The following is a 10,233-nucleotide window of genomic DNA, read 5'->3' as shown; positions in this document are numbered from 1 at the left end:
TGATAATAGGAGAGACTGACTTTGAGCAAGAAGAGAAACATATTTGAGCTGAGAGTCATATAACAAAAGTATTCAAAGGAGCTAGGACTAAGCAGGGAGCATTTTGGGAAAGTGGAGCTGCCAGGGCAGGGTTTGCCGTGTGTCCTCGGAACACAGAGGCAACCGAGACTGGCCCCTGGCAGGCCAGGGAGAAGCCTGGATGAAGTGGGAGAGGCAGGCAGGGCCGGGTCTTGGTGGGGAATTAGGTTTTTAACTGAGGGCAATGTGGAAGGATTTAATGCAAAAATGTATGTAGAGCACTGAGCGTGGAGCTGCACACAGTAGGTGCTCAGTAAGTATTAGTTATGATGAGGATGAAACATTTGGAGATTTTATGGTTTGCCTGCTTTGAGGAAGTGACAGGACCATATCTGCGTTTTCGAGACTCCTTTCCACAGCTGCAGGAGGAGGCCTTATGGAGAGGAGCTTGAGGTGGAAATGCAAGTTAGGAAGCCTCAGTGAGAGTTAACTGGGTCTGAGAAGGAGCTGGACGGCTGCTGTGAGATTGAGGTTAAATCCTGAGTGCCCAGCAGCCTTGGAGGGGCCGAGGAGCCGGCCCAGCAAGATGCTGCTGTGACTTGCAGCCTGTGTGCCAGGGATAGCGCTCTGCTGAGACAGGGAACCCAGGAGGAGGGCAAGTTTCTGCCAGCGACCATAATGAGTTCGACAGTGAGTTCCGATTGGGATGTGCTGAACTGGAGGTGCCGTCAGAACACCACGCCAAGATGTCTTGCAGGTGGCCGGGGGTGGAAGTCTGCAGCTCCCGAGTCAATGACTCGATCTCCAGCGTCTGTTCATGAGATTAAAGTGTATTAAGTGAATGAGTGCCCCTGCTGTTGGCTTGTTTCAGGGTTCATTTTCATTTGCTTTCTGAAAATGTTGCAAGGAATGCCTGGCTGTTCAACTCCTACGACCTCTCCTCTTGGATTTTTTTTCCAACCGTGCCTGAATTGAAAGCAGGCAAATTAATATATGTATAACTAATTGCTCCTACAAAATCAGGGATTATTTAACTCACCTCTCCTCAACCCAAAGGTTGCTTATTATTAAATGGATTAACAACTCCTAATGAAAGCATTACATTCAGTCTATAAACCACGATGATTTAGAATAATTGGTTCTGTAGGTCTTGCCTCCTGAGATATTTTTGACGTGTTGTTTTTGAAAAGCCTTATCTAAAATGTCCAAATTACCTTGCATTACTTAAAATAAGTACTCCATAGTCATTTAAGATATTTTCCTGTTTAATAAAAATTCTGGTGGAGAATTTCCATGGAACTGAGTTGTTTTCACTTAATCCATTCTGGGAATATTTACTGAATGCCTGCTGGGGGTTATGTGCTGGGATATAGCCATAAGCCATAGTCACTGTCTATCTAGTGCTAATGGCAGAAAAAAGAAAAGAAAAGCCGTTTGGATGATAGAAAAAGTGTGGAGAGGAGGGGGTTTTGACTTCAAAGAGAGATCGAGGAATGCCTTCCCAGGGAAATAATGTTTAAGCTGAGACTTCAGACTTGGTTCTGGAGGCTAAAGACAATAGGGCACAGAAGAGAAAATAAAGGATGACAGTGAAAGAAGCTAACTGGAGTGCAGACATGAAAAGGGGAGGGAGGGAGAGAAAGAGAAAGAACAGCCAGAGAGGTAGGCAGGAGCCAGATGACCTAGAAACCTGCAAGAGGTTTGGACTTTAGCCCGGGAGTAACGGGTAGCCATTGAAAGCTTTTAAACACAAGAGTGTCGTGATCAGCTGTAGGATTTTCAAAGGTCCTGTAGGATTTTCTGCCTGTCATGGAAAAAAGATCTGAAGGCAGCAAAGAAGGGGTTGGGAGATCATTTAGGATGCTGTTGATGAGGTGTCCAGGTGAAACTTATGGTAACTGAGATGAGGGCAGGCGTGAGGACGAAGCGAACACATTTGGAAGAAGCTCAGGAGGCCGGACAGATAAGGTTTGAAGGGTCTTACCCAGTGAGTGTATAATAAACACCCAAATATTTAAATTCTTCATCTTCTATTCACACTTCAGCCCACTCCTGTCTGTCTTCTGTCTCCGTCATGCCACTGAACTACACCTGCTAATGCCAGCATTTTTTCCACATCCAAAGCACAGTTGTCTGTCTTCACTATTTGCTCTCTCAACAGTAATTGGCACAGAGAGCTCAGATCTTCGTGGTCATATCCTTCCTCTGCGTCTCCAGCAGCGCACTTTCCTAGCTTTGCTCCTGCCTCCTCAGCTGCTCCTTCTCAGACTTCTTCCCTTGATGGCCCTCCACTTGTTCTCTTGAGAGTATGCAGTTTCCATCCCTTAGTTTTCTTTCTGCTCCTCCAAAGTGACTCACTTGCCATCAAGAAGTTTTTAATACTTCTTTCTTCAAGAGGTGGAACTTAATTTTCCCTCTTCTTGAGGGCAGGCTGAATTTAGTTATTCACTTCTTTTCTTTTTTTGAGGAAGATTAGCCCTGAGCTAACATCTGCTGCCAATCCTACTCTTTTTGCTGAGGAAGACTGGCCTTGAGCTAACATCCGTGCCCATCTTCCTCTACTTTATATGTGGTATGCCTACCACAGCATGGCTTGCCAAGCGGCACCATGTCCACAGCCGGGATTCGAACTGGCGATCCCCATGCCACCAAAGCGGAACATGTGAACTTCACTGATGCGCCACTGGGCTGACCCCTAGTTATTCACTTCTAATGAGTGGAATAAAGCAGTGGCAGTATGTGACTTCATGGACTAGGTCATAAAAAGACAACTTGCACATTGTCTTTGGAAAAATGTCTATTCAGATCCTCTTCTCATTTTAAAAAAAGGTTTTATTTATTTTTAATTTTTTGGTAAGGAAGATTGGCCCTGAGCTAATATCTGTTGCCAATCTTCCTCGTTTTGCTGAAGAAAGATTGTTGCTGAGCTAACATCTGAGCCAGTCTTCCTCTCTTTTGTACATGGGATGCTGATACAGCATGGCTTGACAAGTGGCGTGTAGGTCCTCACCCGGGATCCAAACCTTCGGACCCCTGGCCACTGAAGCAGAGGGTGTGAACTTAACCCCTATGCCATCGGGCCAGCCCCCCATTTTTTAAATCAGGTTGTTTGTTAAGAAGATATACATATGGCCAACAGGCACATGAAAAGATTTTCAGCATCACTAATTATTAGGGAAATGCAAATCAAAACCACAATGAGATATCACCTCATGCCCATCATAATGGCTATTATTAAAAAGAAGAAATAACAAGTGTTGGAGAGGATGGGGAGAAAAGGGAGCCCTTGTACACTGCTGGTGGGACTGTAGATTTGTGTAGCCACTATGGAAAGCAGTAGGAGATTCCTCAATAAATTAAAAATAGAACTACCATATGACCCAGCTATTCCACTTCTGAGTATTTACCCAAAGAATATGAAGAAACTAATTCCAAAAAAGATATACGCACTCCTATGTTCATTGTAGCTTTATTCACAACAGCCAAGACTTGAAAAACCCTAAGTACCTATTGAAGGATGAATGAATAAAGAAGATATGGAATACAATGGACAACTACTCAGCCAAAACAAGGATGAAATTTTGCCATTTGCAACAACATGGATGGACCTTGAGAGTATTATGCTAAGAGAAATAAGTCAGACAAAGAAAGACAAATACCATATGATTTCACTCGTATGTGGAAGATAAGCAAACAAACACATAGATACAGAGAACAGATTAGTGGTTTCCAGAGGGGAAGGGGGTTGGGGAGGGGGCAAAAGGGTTAAAGGGAGACACCTGTACAGTGACAGATGGCAACTAGACTATTGGTGGCAAACACGATGTAGTCTCTGCAGAGGTTGAAATATGATGATGTGCACCTGAAATTTACATAATGTTATAAACCAATTTGACCTCAATTTTTTAAAAAAGGACAATGTGACTTCTAAGTTGGTCACACTGCCCCTAGTTCACTTGCTTTTGAGGAAGACAGATGCCAAGTCATGGGCAGACCTATGGAGAGAGCCAGACGGCGAGGAACTTAGGCCTCCTACAACAGCCGCAAAGTGAGCTTGGAAGTGGATCTGCCGCCCCCAGTGAAGTCCCAGCTGACATCTTGACTGCAACCTCATGAGAAACTTCGAATCAGAGCCACCCAGCTCAGCTGCTTCCAGATTTCTGGTTTACAAATTACAAGTTTCTACAGACACTGTGAGATAATCAGTGTGTGTTGTTTTAAGCCAATACGTTTGGGGTAATTTCTTATGCAGCAATAATTAACTAGCACAAGTATCCAAAGTGATCTTTTAAAACATAAATCAGATTATGTCCCTCTTCTATTTGATACCCCTCAGTGGCTTCTCATTTCACTGGAAGAAAAAAAAGAACGTTTTCTCATATCCAGTGTAATGACAGAGTGAGGTCAACAAATCCTGCCCCTCAAAAGATGGACAAAGCTGTCAAAAATAGCTATGGCAGCCCTCTGGGAATTGACCAGAGAGATACAACTAACTGAGAAGCACTTTAATAAAGAAAATTACTAAACGTCAGCTAAGAACAGGGTGAATCTGTGACGTTTTTCCTGTGTATGATTCTATTCTTGAAAGCAACCAGACAAATACAATTGATGGCTGAGTTCTCCTCAGAAATAATGGAGACCAAAAGAAACAGAATGACGTACTCAAAATGCTGAAATAAACTGCCAACCAAGAATTCTATATCCAGCAACTATCCAAAGTGAAAGCAAAATAAGTACATTCTCAGATACACAAAGACTGAAAGAATTTGTTGCTGGCAGACCTGCCTTACAAAAAGTCCTAAAGGAAGTTCTTCAAGCTGAAGTTAACACTAGACAGTAAGTTGAATTCACAAGAAGAAATGAAGATACCAGAAATGGTAAATATAAAAGATTCTATCAAAAGACTCTTCTCTTGCCTTTTAAAATATACGTAAGATTGGACAAAGCTATAACTGTAACACTGTATGGTTGAGTTTATAGCAGCACAAAGCGTAGGGGAGAAAAATGAGACGTGTTGCAACAAAGTTTCTATATTTTACTGAAGCTAAATTAGTATTATTCTGAAGCAGATTGCACTAAATTAAGGTGCATATTGTAATCCCTAGAGCAATCACTAAAAAATAATTTTAAAAATAGTAAAAAATATCAACAGATAAATAAAAGTGGTTCACAAAAACGTATTTAACATAAAATAAGGCAGCAAAGGAGAACAGAAGAGACATAAGACAAATAGAAAACAGATAGGAAAATGACAGGCATAAATCCAATCATATCAGGAGTGTCATTAAGTGTGAACAAACTAAATACCTCAAAAGATAGAGATTGTCAGACTGGATGAAGAAGCAAGACCCAACTATATGCTGTCCAGAAACAGAAACACCATAGATTCAAAGGCACAAATAGGTTGAAAGCAAAGGGATAGAAAAAATATTTACCATGCAAACAGTAATCATAAGGGAGCTGGAGTTTCTAAATTAATATTAGACAAACAGACTTTAAGACTTAAGGACAAATAATAATAAATGGGCCAAAAAATGAGGTGGATATAACAATTGTAAATGTATAAGCATGTGTCAATTTCTATTGGTTAACCCAAAGTAAGTGAAAAAAAGATTGACTGAATTGAAAGGAAAAATAGACAATTCAAGAATAATAGTTGGAGACCTCCCTATTCCACTCTCGACAGTTGGTAAACAACTGGACAAAAAAAGTCAGCAAGGGTAGAATTGTAAAATGGTGCAACAGCTATGGAAAACAGTATGGCAGTTTCTCAAAATATTAAAAATAGAACTACCATAGGGTTCAGCAATTCCACTTCTTGGTATATATCCAGAAGAATTGTAAGCAGGGTTTCAAAGAGATATTTGCACACTCATGTTTATAGTGGCACTATTCACAATAGCCAAGAGGTGGAAGCAACTCAAATGTCCACTGATGATGACTGAATAAACAAACATGGTATATTCATATAGTGGAATATTATTCAGCCTTGAAAAGGAAGGAAATCCTATCACATGCTACAACATGGATGAGCCTTGAGGACATTATGTTAAATGAAACAAGCCAGTCACAAAAAGACAAATACTGTATGATTCCACTTATGAAGTATCTAAAGTACAATCGTGAGTCACTTTATGGTGGGAATATGTTCCCCAAAATGCGTCATTAGGCAATTTAGTCATTGTGCAAACTTCATAGAGTGAACTTATACTAACCTACTTGGTATAGCCTACTACACACCTAGGCTATACAGTACTAATCTTATGCAGTCTGTCATTGACTGAAATGTTATATGGCACACAACGGTAGTCAAATTCATAGAAACAAAACGTAGCATGATGGTTACGAGGGGCTATGAGAGGGGGAAAGGCGAATTGTTTTTTAATGGGTAGAGTTTCAGTTTTGCAAGATGAAAAAGTTCGGGAGATCTATATCACAACACTGTGAATATACTTAGCATTACTGAACTGTGCACTTAAAAATGGTTAAGATGGGAAATTTTATGTTATGTGTTTTTACCACAATAAAAAATCTCAAGGACATGGAAGACTTGAACAACACTATCAACCAACTTGACCTGACATTTACTGAAAACACCCAAAGGCTAAAAGAATACACATTCTTTCAAGGGCACGTAGAACAGTCTCCAGGATAGACCATCAGGTGGACCACAAAACAAGACTCAAATTTTTAAAGATTAACATCATACAAAGTACACTCTCTGATCACAAGAGAATTAAAATGGATATACACAAGAGAAAGAAACCTAGGAAAACCTAAACTTTTTCAAAATTAACACTTCTAAATAACTTATGGGTCAAAGAAGAAATGATAAGTGAAAAAACACTTTGAAGAGAATTAAAACAAAAACACAGCATAAGAAAATGTATGGGATATAATTAAAGCAGTACTTAAAGAGAAATTTATAGCTGTAAATGCCTATATTAGAAAAAAAGAAAGGTCTCAAATAAATAGTGTAAGTTCCTCCTTCAAGAAATTAGAAAGAGCACGAACTAAACCAATACAACAACATATAATAGGCATTGTAGACCATGACCAAGTGGAATTTATTCCAGGAATGTAAGGTGACCTTAATATCCAAAAATGAATTAATGGAATACAATACCTTAATGAAATAAAGGACATACCTCTGGATATAATCCCTTAAATGGACACTTTAAGTGCAATGTGAAGACTTTGAAAGGGTGAAATTAGTGAAAGAGAGTTGAATCCTTTGAGTGGGAGCTAAACTTGGTGATTTGATTCTAATGACTAGAATAAAGCCGAAGTGATGATGTGTGTCTTTGGAAACTAGGTCACGAAAGACATTGAGGCTTCGTCCTTGCTCTCTTAGATCACTCATTCTGGGGAAAGCCAGCTGCCATATTGTGAGGATGCTCAAGCAGCCCGTGGAAAGGCCCCCATGGAAAGGAAGTGAGGCCTTCCCTCAACAGCTTTGCAAGTGTGCCATCTTGGAAGCACATCCTCCAGCCCTGCTCAAGCCTTCAAATGACTGCAGCTTTCCTAACTCATGGTTGGATTGCACGTTCCTGCAATGTAAAGACTTTAAAAAAGTGAAATTAGTGAAGAAAATTGAATCCTCAGTGGGGACCTCTGTAACGCCTCCCACAGCCCTTCCCACACGTAAGGAGGGGGCTAGAGTAGGGAGATTTGTGAGACTTTTGTGGGCAAGATGAAGTCTCCAGGGCCACAGAATGAGGAGGAGCATGGGCCAGAGATGGGGGCTGCAAAGCCTCTGCCAAAGAGCTTCCCGACCACTGACCCCTCCCCAGGTCATAGGTCACACAGTATTGTCATTGTCTGTATGTGTCCTGATGTGAAAAAGTTTGGGGCAGGAATTCCTTCTTTTTTAAGGCCAAATAAGGATGAATAAAGAAGGAAATCCTGCCATTTGTGATGACATAGATAAACCTGGAGGACGTTATACCCAATGAAATGAGCCAGACACAGAAAGACAAATACTGCATGATCTCACTTATATGTGGAATCTCAAATGGTCAAACTCATAGAAGCAGAGAGTAGAATAGTGGTTGCCAGGGGCCGGGGGAGGAGGAAATGGGGAGATGCTGGTTAAGGGGTACAAAGTTTCAGTTATGCAAGATGAATAAGTTCTGGAGATGTAATGTACAGCAATGGGACTATAGTTAACAATACCGCATTGTATACTTGAAATTTGCTAAAAGGATAGATCTTGAGTGTTGTCACCCCCCCAAAAAAGAAAATGCTAACTCTCCGAGGTGATGGACATATTAATTAGCTTGATTGTGATGATTATTTCACAGTGCATACACATATAAAAACTTCAAATTGTACACCTTAAATATATATAATTTCTATTTGTCAACTATACCTCAACAAATCTGGGAAAAATGTTTTTAAAAATAAAATAATACAGTGGAGGGTGGGGGTACAAATGAAACAGGATTGTCCGTTTATTGATAATTGTTGAAAATGGGTGCTAGGCCCATGGATTTTTTTAAAAATACCATTTTCTCTACTTTTATTTTTGTTTTAAATTTTCCATTACAAAGTGTTTTTTCTAAGGCATCCTTATGGAAGACTTTTCAAGCTCCAATTGCAGAAAAGCTGCTCATTTTATGGTGGGACATAAATCTGGGACCCCTGCTGCCATGCTCCCTGGCAGGAATATGGATGATGTCTGCAGGAGGTCAGAATGAAAACATCTGATAGAAAGAAGCAGAAGGGAGCAATGGAGAGACAGAAGTCCAGACAGAGTGTCCCAAGTCCCTGGGTCCTGTCATCCTGGAGGCCACCATTATTTCTGTCCTTCCTGAGTAGGTGAGCTGGTTAATTTCCCCCCACTCATCCTTTTTTGTTTTTTGCTTCAGGTCATTTGACTTTCTTGCCATTGTCCTGACCGTTACAGGGACCACCTTTTGCTCCAGTGAGGTGTGGTCCAGGAGTCAGGCTCACACAGCAGAAAGTAAGGCAGCTTCTCTGGAAGGAACCACCCCGAGATGTGCTGCTCTGAAGGGAGGCTTGGACAAGACAGACCCCGAGAGTTTCTGCACTTGGGTGCTGAGTGCAGAGGGTCCCTCTTGTGGGGACTGCCCAGCTCTGGCCCTCTCTGAGAAATGAGAACTGCTCATCTCCCCAGCTCCTTCGAAAGGAATGGTGCCAGCTTCTATGTCAGTGTTCCATGCCCCAATTTCACCTGGGCGTGGTAGATTGGACACTGCCCAAGATGGGGCCATTAAATCCTCTTTTTCAAGTGTTGGAAGTGGGACCAGAGAAAATAGTTCAAAGGTATTCGTTGGTGCAGCCAAGGGGTGGGTGTAGGGCTGGAGCTGAGGAATCAGATGCAGCCACTCTGCAGAGGTGAGGGATCATGTGGCTCCTGAGAGACAGTACACTCTCCTCCTGACTGCCTCACTCCTGATACTGGCTGTGCTTGCAACAATTGTTGCTATGAGGTCCCATCTCTGCATCCTCCCAATTAATTCTTTTTGCTTGACCTAGCTTCAGTGAATATCTCCTTGTGATCAAATGTACCCTAAGATTCTGAGAAACTTCTAGAAAAACCCATAGTTATTTTAATTTTGGTAATATTATAATGTCATATGTATGTTACTGTTGCATTGAGCTTTGTTGATGGGAGTTAATTATTAATAATTCCACACTATTTTATATTTACCTAATCTTATTGATAAATATGACTAAATGACTTAGGGACTCCTTTGAAGGAAATTTTCAGTTTGTCACTCCCCTGCTGAATTGGATGCAAGAACTTGAAGGTAGCTTACGAAAAAAGAGAATTTACTATGAGACTATGAGGAGTCTTATGGAAGCAAGGACAGGCAGCAGGGAAAGACTGGAACCAGGGTCTGGAGAACTATCAAGACTCTGTTTCTAATAAATGTTCCTCTTTCTGCATCTTCTCTGATCTCCCTCTCTCAGCAGGTTTATGTCGTAAGCATTTCCGGTCTACATGTTCGAAAGCATGGCCATCAAAATCTCTTAAATTTACATCCCTACCATTCAAAATATTATCCAGAGCTGGCTCTGATGGCCTAGTGGTTAAAGTTTGGTGCTCTCACCACTTTGGTGGCAGGGTTTGCTTCCTGGTCTCAGAACCTTACCACCGGTCTGTCGATTGCCATGCTGTGGTGGTGGCTCACATAGAAGAACTAGAACAACTTACAACTAGGATAGACAACCGTGTACTGGGGCTTT

This window comes from Equus asinus, chromosome 15 (assembly GCF_041296235.1).
Source record: "Equus asinus isolate D_3611 breed Donkey chromosome 15, EquAss-T2T_v2, whole genome shotgun sequence".
NCBI lineage: Eukaryota > Metazoa > Chordata > Mammalia > Perissodactyla > Equidae > Equus > Equus asinus.
Note: the sequence above shows the minus strand (reverse complement) of the source record.